Below are 14,355 nucleotides of genomic sequence, written 5' to 3' on the forward strand. Positions count from 1 at the left end.
CCTTCCTTCCTTCCTTCCTTCCTTCCTTCCTTCCTTCCTTCCTTCCTTCCTTCCTTCTTTTCTTTCTTTCCTTGAAAAATACTGTTAGCATTTCTGGATATCTGAGAAATAGGAACACATAAGGAAATCTAGGAAAAGTAAAATAAAAATATTTTTAAAAAGGAAAGTCAATTATCATCTTGAAATTAGATTTAAAAAATTCCACCTTTAAAACATTGCATTTATTTATTTATTTTGTTTTTAATTTGTGGAATAAAACAAAAATTTCAATAACAGTATAATAAAAAGGATTATTGTACATAAAAGTTCAAATCTGTTTGCTACAACTTACTATTCCTTTTAAATATATAAGAAAGTTATCATGTAAATGTCTTTTTTTTTCTTCCCTTCCCCTATTCCCTTCCCTAGAGATGGTTACCATTAGACACAGATATATATATATATATATATATATATATATATATATATAATTCATTCTGTACAGATGTCTATTTTAAATACTGCATTTAAATTCTGTATTTCATTATCTCCATGTACCTGAGGATGTGAGTGAGTTGTCAGTAATAAAAGGTTTATAACCTCTCTCAGGCTAAAAGTGAGATTTTTTTTTCATCCCTTTCTCCTCTTTATTATAATAATCAGCATTCATATATTAAGATTTATAAAGAACTTTATACATGTGATCTTATTTGATTTAATTTTCCCAATGCCTTTGAGAGGAAGCTGCTATTATTATCCCCATTTTGTAACTGAGGAAACTGGGACTAATAGAGATTAAATGACTTACCTGGAGTCACAAAACCAAAAGTATCTGAGGCAGGATCTAAACTCTAGTCCTTATGTCTTCAAGTCCTATAACACTGTCCACTGCACTTTAAAAGCATTCTATACTTTTAAAAAAGTCTACTTTATGTGGTTTAATCTTCCTGACAATATCTTGAGGTTAGTATTGTCAAAAAGTATTTATCCAGAATTTTATTATTGGTAACAAATACTGTGGGCAGTAGGTAGGTGACAGTGGAATGGTCTTGGGATCAGTAAGATTTGAGTTCAAGGGGCGGCCAGGTGGCTCAGCGAGTAAGAGCACTGACTCCAGTGTCAGGATGACCTGGGGATCAAAGCTGGGCTCAGATACTTAGCACCACACCCAGAAATAACTGGCCGTGTAACCTTGAGCAAGTTACTTAACTCTGATTGCTTTAAAAAAAAAAGATCTGAGTTCAAATCCAGCCTTAGACACTTACCAGCTGTGGAATATTTATGGAGTTTGTGTGTTCATGGAGAACTCTAGTTCCTTTCTTCAGTTGGTTTTCTCTTAGATACTTTGGAGCAGTTATTCTTTTCCCCAGTGGCATTAGAGATGGGCTAAGTTATACAGATCAGGTCTAGCTACTCCTACTCCCTGTGATCAGCCAGTCAACTATATGTATCTGAAGTATTAGTACTGATACCCTCATGAGAATGTAGAGAGCATGGGTCAAATTAAATAGGTATTTTCTTATTCAATTTTTTTTCTTGTTATGTCTCTTCTAGGCTCATTCCCCCAAACACTTATCCTCCTTTGTGGCATTTGTATGAAGAAGTGGTTCTCAATTGTTTTTTTTCTTGATCCCAGGAATCCTTTACACTTCTAAGAACTCCTGAGGGCCCCAACTAACTTTGTTTATGTGTGTTAATTTACTGCTATTTATGATTTTAAAATTGAAACTGATTAATTTTAAAATGAAAAAAATCATTTATAATAGATCTATTATTTATTAACATGAATATAATTTTATGAAAAATAGCTTATTTTAAAATATGATGAAGGATGGCATTATTTTACATATTTTTGCAAATCTCATTAATGTCAGACTTAATGAAAGACAGCTGGATTCTCATATCTGTTACTGCATTCAATCTGTTGAGTTATGTTTTTTTGGTTGAAGTCTATGAAGAAAATCTAGTTTTACATAGACATGTAGTTGAAAAAGGGAGGAATATTTTAATTACTTTTTCATATAATTGTGGATATTCTTCTTTGACACTATAGAAAACAGTTTTTTTAAGGATTTGTTGCAATATGGAATTGCAATACGGAAACTATGCCAAATAACTTTATGTACTAATTCACACTTCCTTTTAAAAATTTGAATGAATTTTTTCCTGTGCATTATTTTATAACATCATATATTGATCATTTGGAAAATATCAGTTCCCTGAGATATGGAGATCTTCCAAAGGTTGACACATTTCTTCATATAATGTCAAATCACATTAGTCACAATCACCACCAATCTCCTTAGAAAAGACTTTAGTATTGGGAACTGTCAAACTGATGGTTGAAAATATAAGTTTTCCAAAATTCTAATTTTCTCTTGAATTTTATCATTAGTGAAAAATACTGTGGGGGTAGGTAGATGATAGAGAAATGATCTTGGAATCAGCAAGATTTGAGTTCAAATCCAGCCTTAGACACTTAGCAGCTGTGTGACCCTGTGTAAGTCACTTAATCCCTGTTTGTCTCAGTTCCTCATCTATAAAATGGAGACACACCAGAGAAGAAAATGGCTAGCCACTTCAGTATCTTTGCCAAGAAAATGGTGCGGACATAGTTCATGTGGTCATGTAGAGTCAGGCATGACTGAACAACTGAGAAACAACAAAACAAATACTGCAAGTTGTTTTTTCTTGAAGTGACAGGCTCATTTCATTCATTTTCAAGAAAATTTCTGCCAAATGCCCAAATCTCCATCTGCTGTTCCAGGATAAACCACAAGATTAAAAAAAAGTTATTCAACACTTTGTATATTTCAACATCACAATGTTGGCTACCAAATATTCACATAAAATGCGATCTTCAATGATTAATTCTTGCTGATACCAGATGTGTCCAGGCATATCTGTGGATTGATTAATTTGTAAGACAAAAAGTACCATTCTGAGGATGAGATATTAACTGGGTCTTCATGTTTGCAGCTAACTCTTTAATTCACATGTCATGTAACCTTTGGAGAATTCTACCATATACCAGAGAATGAAAGTGAAAAAGCTAAATAATATCGGTATTATTATAAAACTAGTATTGACATCGTGGGTCTCCTGAAAAGGGTCTCAGAGATCCCTAAGGGGCTACAGACCAATGTTGAGAATGGCTGGTATTAAATATGGACTGGTAAACTTGTGGAATTGAATGTTGTAAACTAAAAATAAATAAATAAGAATTTTAAAAAAATGTTGCAGCAAAAGAGAATGAGAGACTGAAGTCTAAGAGAACAGTCAGTTGACTATCAACAGTAGTGCACGCTAGAAGCATTGAGAGTCTGAAATAGAATTTGTGATGGTGTGAGAACAAGACAGCAGTGGGCAAATAGAGAGATTTTAAGAGTAAAATTGATTTTGCAATTCAAAGAAAAATTCAGGGTTTTAAGGAAAGATGACTAAGAATAATAACAGAATAGGGAAGTTAGGAGAAATGGTGGATTTTTAAAGAAAAATGAATTAATTTTGAAATCTATTATATTTGAAATTTTTGGCAATAAGCTAAAATGCTGGGAAGACAGTGGGAAAGGAGTGGAGTTTGAAGAAGTGCTCTGAGCCAGATATATAGATTTATGAGTAATGTGAACAGAGGTAATAATTGAAGCTTTAGAAGTTGACAAGACCATCATGGAATAGGATGTCAAGAAAGAAGAGATGACCAAAGCAGAAGCTTGGAAACTAGCACTTATGGGACAGAAGAAGGAAGATGAACCAGGGAAGAAGACTGAGAAGTAGGAGAAAGGTGGGACAAGACATGACAATGTTAAGAAAGTGACAAATTCCTTTCATGAATCCTATGTTCTTGTTGAACTTGATTACTATTTGTAGTCTATGCTTGATATTCAAATTCCTGCTTTCTATACATTTATACAACCAATTCCAAAATACCTAGAATATTTTCCCTTATTATGTCTGCTTTTTTAGAATGCTTATCTTCTTTCTAAGGCAGGCTGCCTAATCTCTCCAGTAGCTAGTGTTTTCTCTCATCTCAACTTCCATTGTCTCAAATCTATTTGTTTATTATGGTATATGCTGTATCCCACTAGCATATGGAACCTCATAGTTTCATTTATGTCTTTGTATCTCTGTATGTGATGCAATACATGTTTAATATTATGGTTGCATGAAATTGATTAAATCAAATTGATCAAAAGGAGGAGAGAAAATTAAGAAAAAGAGAGAAGTCAATAGTATCAAATGTGAAAGATCAGTAATGAGGAGTGTAGGATTTTAAGACAGAGAACCTGGATTCAAATCTTAGCTCTGTCATTCATATGGAGGGATAGGACTTGAGCTCATCTGATTCTAAATCTGTGATCACAAGTGTAAACCAGTGGTTTGGGCACTCGGTGACAGTTGCTGAAAATGCACTTCAGAAGCAACCACTCCCTGGAAGCTCACCAGTGCTGCTAGGCGTGCATCATAATCACAATTTCTGGACATCCATCCAATGGTTCTACCCTCATCAGACCTCAGCCACATCAACTATCTTAGCATAGGTAGCTTTGCCTCCTGTGTCCAAGGAGAAATGGTGTACTTCCACATATAACTCCATGTAGAGAAACCTAGTGATGAAAATTACACAAAGTCTTAACTGGGCTTTCTCCTTCTTTCATTTCTCTTTCACTCTATCCTCAATCACAACTAGGGAAAGGAAGTCCATCCCAGAATCATAGATTTGGAGTTGGAAGGTATTGTAGAGGCCATCTTTCTCACCCCTTCATTTTATAGATGAGGAAAAGGAAACAGAAGAATTGAGTTGCTTACCCAGGGTAACACAATCGATTAGGTCTCTGAGTGGTTTGGAATGCCTGTCTTCCTGATTCCAAATTCATTGCCCTATCCATAGATAAACTCATGTTCAAAAATGTAAAAAATATATTAAAAATTTTTAGGGGCGGCCAGGTAGCACAGCAAGTAAAAGCACCAGTTCCAGTGTTGAGAAGACCTGGAGATCAAATCCCAGGCTCAGACACTTAGCACCCACCCAGAAACACCTGGCCGTGTAACCTTGAGCAAGTTACTTAACCCCAATTGCTTAGGGGTGGCCAGGTGGCTCAGCCAGTAAGAGCACCCGCTCCGTGTTGGGATGACCTGGATCAAATCCGGGCTCAGATACTCAGCACCACACCTAGAAATAGCTAGCCGTGTAACCTTGAGCAAGTTACTTAACCCTGATTGCTTTAAAAAAATTTTTTTTATATCCTATCCTAGATTTTATGACTTCTAATTTGATATCTTTATAGTTTTATCTTCAAGATTAATTGAATTGTAGCTAAATTTTAAAATGACCATGACCTCCCTACATATCCAACACAATGTTCTGCATACAGAAGGCACTGAAGAAATAGTTGAATTAAACTTATTTGGTTTGGTGCAAACACAAGGTTCTGTTTCTAGAAAAATAGGTTTCAAAGTTCAAAACCTTTTGCACATCAGAAAACTATTACAAAATAAAAATATAGATGAGTTACCAAAAGTATAAAGGAATCAGAAACATATGGGTCACAATTTCTTTTAAACTCCACTTGCATTTAAAGATTAGAATGGGGTGGGAGGGATATTCTTGGATTCGCTAAATCTAAAGTGTTTCAAAATTGGTGAAGGCACCTAGAGAGAAAACATTTCTCCATTTAACCAGATCCATTTATAAATTCTACATTATGGTATTGTTTTGGCACCTCACTGAGGCATAGAGGCGACTTTAGGTTCCTGAAGTCCAGACCAGTATATGTTTATATACATACAAGTCTGCATTATACACAAATATATACCCATATACATTTATGTGTATATATGGCTATTTGACAACAAATGGAAGTTTGTTGTCAACCACTATATGTTTGAGTGTACCTTTTTGTGTGAATGTGTACACACATATACATGCACATATTTATATTCAATACACACTATATATACATATAGGTGTGTGTGTGTGTGTGTGTGTGTGTGTGTGTTTTATAACAGGTCCATGGTTTTCTCAAAGCAAATCTCCTCTCAGGAAGTCTAAGCCTCTGGATGTTAGTGATTATTCTCCCTCTAAGAAAGGTCAGTCTCCAGGTCACAGGATTCATTCCCAGACCTGGAGGTGTTTGACCCTGGGGGAACAGCAGAAGATCTGATGCAGGTGATTAGTTTTCCTGGGTTCCGCTGGCCATCTAAGCAGCTGCTTCAGCCTCCTGCCCTACCAGAATCCCCTAAGGCAGATAACAACAGTTTATTATTCTGCTCTAATTGGTTTCCCCAAATAAAAGGAACTATCCAGAATATAATTTGGATTCCATTCTTAAATTTCAAAACCACAGGATCACCATAAACAGCATAGGCAGCATGCCATTTATTTATGGGTAAACAGCTTAGCAATATTATCTGTATTTCTGCACTAATATCTCATTAGATGCAATGGTGAGTCTCATGATCCATTTCATAGTAATCCATCTAGATTTTCTACGTGTATCTGTAAATGCACAAGCCTGGGAATTCCATAAGTACTGATTTCCTTGTATCATTTGGTCATTTCTGCATTCATCCTGGATATTGCTTCAGGTTTACTTAATCTGGAAATGATTAGGTGACAGTGGATGGAGTCAGGAAGACCTGAATTCAAATTTGAATGAAGGCATTTACTAGCTATGTAACCTCAGATAAGTCACTTAGCCTATATCTGCCCCCACCCTTTCCTTAACTGAAAAATGGGGATTAGTAACAGTGCCTACTTATCAGGGAGGTTGTAAGGATCAAATGAAATATTATTTGTAACACTTAGCATAGTGCCTGGTACATAGCTGCTTAACAAATGCTTGTTCTCATTGCCTTAATCTCTCTTTCCCTTAACTCCCTCTTCCAAACTATAGCCCTTCAAACATTCATGGCAGTTGTCATGCCCCTCAGCTCATCTCTTTCCCAGGTTCAACATGCCCACTCTTCCTTTAAATGATACTTCATACTGCATGAGCCAAGGCCTTTCATCATCTTCTTTACCCTCCCCTGAATAGTGACCAGCAATTGTTTGATTGGTAAATCAGCTAATCAAACTGGCATTTATTCAGTACCTATTATATGACAGGCACTGTGTTTCTCCCCAAAGATACAAAGACAAAAATGAAATAGTCCCCATCCTAAACAAGCTGTACATAGATGAGTGTAACTCAGATAGATGCAAAATAAATATAAGGAAAATCATTCAAAGTTAAATGATCAATCATATTGTTAATCATTTTTCTCTATAATCCAACCTTTCTAAAATGCTATTATGAGCCCATTATGTAGAATGGAGCTTCCTCTTTGAAAAATATATTTGCTTTATTACCTCAGCACAACTGAAGACCCTACCTTCTTTCAGAAACTGTCCTCCATCCCATTCTACATTTATCAAATACTTACTAAATACTAGGTGGCAGAATACTTGCTTTATCACTAAAAATACCGAAACAAAATAGTTACTGTCCTATATGCCACCGAAATACTCTCCTTTCTAAACATGTGGGGTCCAGAATTAAACATGATGCTACAAATGGAATCTAACCAAAAAAAGAATGCAGTGGGCCTAGTACTACCTTATCCTTGGAAGTTGTCTCTCACTGAAATCCAAGATTGCTTTGTTCTTTTGGCTGACATATTACTACTGAATCACATTGAGCATAGAGTTCGCTAAAACTCCTAGTCCTTTTACAGGAGAATAGTTGTACAGTCATATTTCTCCCATTTTGTAATTGTAAAGTAGATTTCTAACCCAAATGTACAATTTTCCATTTACTCCATAAAATTTCATCTTATTTGATTTGATTTACTGATGGATGGTGATGGTGGTGATAAAATAGTCTAAGGCCACAGACTTTTTTTCAATATTGAGTCTGGGGTTTCCAAAACAAAGCACACACAAAAAATTAAGAATAAGGGCCACAAAAACAAGGGTCAGTGATTCTGTGGTTAAAATTTAATTAAGGAGAATAAACAAAGCCACATTCATAAAGGAATAATTTACTTCCTTTGTAGCCAAGAGTGCAGAGTAGTGTAAGAATGCTTTCAGTGGATTCGACCAGGAGCATAGCAGAATGGAGCTTAAGGGAATACCTTTTGTATTTCCTATTCTTAAAGATTGTCCTTTGTCTTGAAACTATAGTTACTACATTAAAAGGTCCTCTCTAGGGCCTTCTCAGCCCATCCATTCTTGGAGAGGGTTAGGACATAGGTGTTGTACATAGTACATGTTCTTGGACTTTACAATGTATTGCTCTGTCATGCTGATTTTTTCCTCTTCTTTCTTTTCTTTTTTGTCTTTAAAAAACACTTTATTTTATATGGGATGGCTCTCTGGGGAGGGGAGGGAAAAAGGGTATTGGGGGAAACCTATGATGATGTAAAAAAATTCCAAAAGACATTAATAAAAATTACGTTAAAATGATCCTTAATTTTTGTGATTCTATTTCTGTCTCATGGGCAATATTGCATCTATACTCCAGTAGAATATAAGCTCCTTGAAGACAGGAACTGATTTTTTCCCATGATAAAGCATGTATTCCTGCTACCTACTACACAGTACTTGTTGTTTGTCTTTTGTTCTTGAAGAGGACCGTGATATCAGGATGGGTTTTATAAATGAAATTAATTGAATGAGGCAAAGATTCTGACAAGGAGCTGGTAATTCTAGTTGTACTAAAGTGAAAAAATTATTGGGTATCTTGAATAGGAAATGTGTTTAATTATTTTTTCCACCCCACACATTTGCCAAGAATGTAAAGAATCATGACAGAATTTCTTGGCTTTTAGAAGAACAAGTTAGACAGTACGAAGGAGCATCTCATTTTAGAATCGTTGAAATGACTGCACCCATGCAATAAATAAGGAACACAGATCTTTTGAAATAATTTCTATTGCAAAGATGAGATCGGCAGTGGACAATGACAGGAAATAGTAAAAATGACTGTATAGAAGAGACCAATGTCAGAATAGTGCATAAGATATCCACTTGGAGGACTGAAATCTGATAATTCCATTCCATTAGAGTAAATTATTAACCACTGAAGACTTAAAGGTGGTCTTCAGTAGAGGAAGTGCTGCTGATGATAGAAAGTGGCCAATATTGGTGTGTGGCAAATTGAAAAGCAGTATAATTCTAGTGATAGGAGAAAAGGGTATATGAAAAACTGTGACTGTGAGGTCACAGTGTTCCAGGAGGATAATATATTTCTTTCTTATTTTTAAATTCTCAGTGGTTCTCCGAGGGATTAATTTAGCCTAAATCAGGGTAGGCAGGTGGCATTGTGGATAGTGTACCCAGCCTAGAGTCAGGAAGACTGATCTTCCTGAGTTCAAATGTAGCCTTATTTACTTACTAGCTGTGTGACCCTGCACAAGTCACTTTAACCTGATTGCCTCAGTTTCCTCACCTGTAAAATGAGCTGGAGAAGGAAATGGAGAACCACTTCAGTACTTTTGCCAAGAAAACCCCAAATTGGGTCACGAAGAGTCAGACACACTTGGAAATGACTGAACAACAATAATAATCTGATTTCTACCATGACCATTTTACTGCAAGTCACCAGTAAACTCTGAATTCTGCAGCATTTTACATTATAATTGCCCCTTCCTTGATTCTCTCTCTCCTCTTGGTGCATCTGATGCTATTTCTCTTCACTCTGATCACTTCTTGATCTCTTAGATGATTTCCTCTTCTTGTCCCTCTAAGTGAGCTCCATCTTTACCCCTCTTCCCTGAATGTGTTCTACCTTAGCAAGCTCATTTACTCCAATGGCCTCCATTGTGACCAACTCCCAATTCTATATATCTATTCTTACACAATTTTAAGTCAATTACTTCCAAATGGATGTCTATCAAACACCTTAAACTCAACATGGCAAAATTCATCATCTTCCACCAGAACTTATCCTTTTTCCTCACTTTGTTGTTACGATAACACTGCTGTCTTCCCAAAGTTACCCAGTCTGAAAAGCTCAGAATAATACTTGATTCTTTCCTCTTCCTTGTGTTCCACAGTAATCGATTATCAAATCTTATTGTGTCTATTTCTTAACTATATCTAGCATCTGTTTCTTCTTTCTCACTCCTAATGTCTCCATCCTGGTAAAGGATTTTATTAGCTTATTTTTCTACTCTAAATCCTTCAGTATTCATTATTGGCTTATTGAATAAAATACAACCCCCTCCTCCTGTTATTAAATGTCTTCTGCAAATGGACTTCAATCTAGTGCTGTGGAAAGAGTCAAAGGACATTCAGACTAGTCCCAGCATTGCTCTTCACTGTTCATTTGACTTTGGCAAATCATTTAACTTCTCTGGTCCTCAGTTTCTCCACATGTAAAAGAGACTGGGCTGAGCGCCCTGAAAAGTTTCTTCTCGCTCCAAACTTATGATTCTATTTTTCTAAACTTGTTTCATGGTGTTGCATTTTGTGAAATCTATATTTTAACTAAAACTACTTGTTAATGTCTTGATCTCATCAAACTAGACAATCTCTGTGCATGTACAATACCGTATGATTGGAATGTACCCTCTCACCACTTTTAGGCTATTTAAAGCCTGCTCCTTTAAGACGCAGATCCGGTGCTTTTTCTTCATGATACTTTCTCTGATTCCCACCCTCCTGCTCCCCACCCCCATGTGGCATATTGTAAACATCATTGCATCCTTAGCACCTGGTCTAGGACTGTCCATAGTAAACCTTTGATAAATGTTTGTTGAACTGAACTGAATTGAATTTTAAAAACTGCCCAGAGGGTGTTTTCCTGTTTGTGTTCCATGGGGAAAGGGGCCTCAGTAATGCCACTCATCCTGTCTCTTTGGGGCTGTAGAAGCAAACAGCTGGGACTATGTGCCTGAAATTTACCATAGTGGCTTTCATAATCTCTGAAAATATGACCACTCCAGAGGCCTTGGCCTCTGACAACAAATCATTTTTGTCATTGATTGATTGACTTCAGGAATTGCGAGTATAATGTATTTGTAATATTTTATAAAATACATTAAAATATAATCAACATATAAATTTATTATATAAAACAGAATATGATTATACTTAATATATTATAATTATATAAATATAATATATAATTAATCTATAAAATATATGAAATATATTTTATCTATTCAGCATAGTCTATAACAAAACAATTTGCTTTTGAGGACATAAAAATTCTTCCAATAAGACTTGGGATCTTAAGGAGATTGTGAAGATTGATCTTCATCTCATATATTTTAAAGGCTATTTTTGTATGGATAATTCAGATTTTCTTAAGTTTTGTTGTGTGGTACCATAGGAAAAATGCGTGAACATTCTATAACTCTATGAAGGGAATGAAGAGAGGGAAGTCCATACTCACTTCTATTATAAGGCCCTGGTGTTTTCTGATGAACAGTTAAAATGAATGAGTGTTAGTTAAATCCACATCATAGTACACCTACTAGATTTCATGAATTGTCATCTTGAAATTAAATTTATATATGATAAGACAGTCACAAGTTCCCAAGATACCATCTTTCTCGAGATTAGTCTATGTCAAATGAAGATAACACATTTAATAAGTATCTGAACTGAAATGCTCCATAAGTCAACACCTTTGGCTCCTATGTCTTATAGGAGCTTACCTCTCAATGACAAGAAACATTTCAATGATCCTCATTGTCCAAACACTGAATGCTTTGGCATTTGTAATCCTTGTGCCCCAGGGTCTAAGCTGATCACCAGCTGGGTTCAGAAAGGAATGTCTCCCTCCTGTCCATATAGTATTTCATGACAGGCCAGGTGCTCTGTGGAATGTTTACCCTGCCTTTCTCTGAAGCATCAAGTAACAGTCATTATCTTAAAGAAGAGAGGCTGGGCTAGGTCATTCCTGTACCATGCAATTTCAGGTGGTTTCTTCCTTTCAGGCTGCTAGTACTATAACCTTCTCTCCTTTCTTCCTATTTCTGCATCCCCAAGACCAAAATGAAAAGAGAAGAGAAGAAAAAGGGTGGTCATGTATCTCCTTAAAAAAAGATGAAAGGAATTTAAGTAATTAAACTAACGAAAAGCTACTAATGGGTGAATCCATCAATAAATCACTTTAAAAAAGCATTTATTTAGTATTGTGCCAAAGGTCAGGGATACAAAGCAAAAACAAAAATAGTCTGTGTTTTCAAGGAGTTTATGGAGAATGCAACAAATACTTAAAACTATACCAAGAATATAAATTCATAGTAGATAGAAAACAGTCTTAGAAGAGAAAGCAGGGGAAGCTGGAGGATCTGGGAAAGACCATGCAGGAAGTGTCCCTTGACCTTAGTCTTAAAGAAAGTTAGTGTATCATCAAGGTAAAACTTAAGAGGGAGAGCACTGCATGCATGAAGGACAGACCTTGCAAAGGTGCAGAGATGGAAAATAGAGATTTGATTGATGGTCGGTCACTTCATAAATGTGGGTGTTCATCCGGAGGCTACTGAGGTTATGACTTAATTCATTGCTAACTAATCAGGAGGACTTTTGTTTGGAAGTATGAAAATAATTCTTAATTACCAAGGTGTTAAAGCACTAGAATTATCACTCCAGAAAGTTACGAGGTCTCTATATCCCCATAGATTCTTAAGGAAAACAACTCTTTGTGTCCAGATATTGGAACGTTCATCACTCTGAATGAAGGATGCAAAACCAGATGGTATCTTGAAAGACCTTCTAGTTTATGAGCTTGGATTACCCATGATCACCTGAGGCTCTTCCATGTTTCCTCAGGATCTTCCTGGCTCATTCTTGGCAAAATCTATTTCCAGGTGCTGGAAATCTGCTTGGCAATTGTGGTGGAAAGAACATTAGATCCAGAGTCAAAAGGTTCTAGTCACGGCTGTCAGTGCCCATAAGCAAGTTACGTTAGCCTTGGGACATAAGATTCTAGGGTTGAATTACTTGATTACTAAGGCTCCTAATGATTCTGAGACATTCCATGAATGACTGTTATATCAACTTTCATTGTGAACTTTATATTCCTCTGCCCCTAGGGAGTGGGGGAGAGATGGTCTTTTAGACTGGGGTTTTGTTAATCATATGGACTCCATGGCTTGTCCTACTCTGCCCCAGGAAGAAACTATCCATTTAGGAATGACTGATCTACATTTTGCTAGTGAATAGATCCAGGGTATGCAGACCAGAGAAGTGCCAGTCTGTGGATCTAATAGTTTCTGCCTACTCCCAGACAAAATTACAAGATTGATGCCTATTCAACTATATGACAAAATTAAGATTCAGTATGTTTCAATAGAAAGTGAATCAGATTTGGAATAAGTGGACCTAAGATCAGCTACTGAGAGTTTGCTACTTAGTATCTCACTGATCTTGGGTAAGTCACTTATCCTTAGTTTTCTTATCTGTAAACTAGTACCTACCTCATTTAAGAGCTGGTATGGTGTAGTGCTCAAAGAGCTTCCTCAAAGCTAGGAAGACAGGTTCAAATTTTGCCCCTGACACATACTGGCTGTGTGACTGAATTAACCACTTAACATGTCAATGTACTAGGCAGCTCTCTGACTGAATTGCAGAGAGAGTGATGACTTTCATTGGTAAGGGAGAGTTTCTTCATCTGACAGTTCCTTCTAGCAATAAAGTCACAACTCTAATCTTTATCTTTATTTCTATCCCTATTCTTTTTCTGTGTGTCTTTTTGGAGGGGGGAAGGCAGGGCAGTTAGGGTTAAGTGACTTGCTCAAGGTCACACAGCTAGTAAGTGTTAAGTATCTGAGGTTAGATTTGAACTCAGGTCCTCCTGACTCCAGGACCGGTACTCTATTTACTGCACCACTAGCCACCCCCCTATCCCTATTCTTAGAGGGAAAATGCTTTGTAAAGATATACTTCTATATAAAAGTTGTATATTATTATTATTATTACTATAAAAATAAGGGACTGAAGCATGCCATTTTCCTCTTTCTGTTGTTCGATCTTTCTTGTACAAAATGACTAATATGCAAATGTTTTACATGAAAAAAAGGGGGGTTTGATCTATGAAATCTTTAAGATCACTTCAAGGACTAAATCCTAAGAAGCCTGAAAAGAAAATTGTCATTGAAAATTATAAATTTGTGTATGTCTACTCAAGATTCTAATTTCAAATTTAAATTTCATTATTTGTTGTTGTTCAGTCATTTTTTTAGCCTGTCCAACTTTTTGTGACTCTATTTAGGATTTTCTTGGCAGAGATACTGGAGTCCTTTGTCTTTCCTTCTTCAGCTTACTTTACAAATGAGGATACTGAGGTAAGCAGGGTTAAGTGACTTGCCCAGGATTACACAGCTAGTAGGTGTCTGTTGCCCTTAAACTCTCTCTCTCTCTCTCTCTCTCTCTCTCTCTCT

Source organism: Petaurus breviceps, unplaced genomic scaffold, assembly GCF_028583685.1.
Source record: "Petaurus breviceps papuanus isolate PSGF00001 unplaced genomic scaffold, PetGlider_PUasm1.0 90808, whole genome shotgun sequence".
Classification (NCBI taxonomy): domain Eukaryota; kingdom Metazoa; phylum Chordata; class Mammalia; order Diprotodontia; family Petauridae; genus Petaurus; species Petaurus breviceps.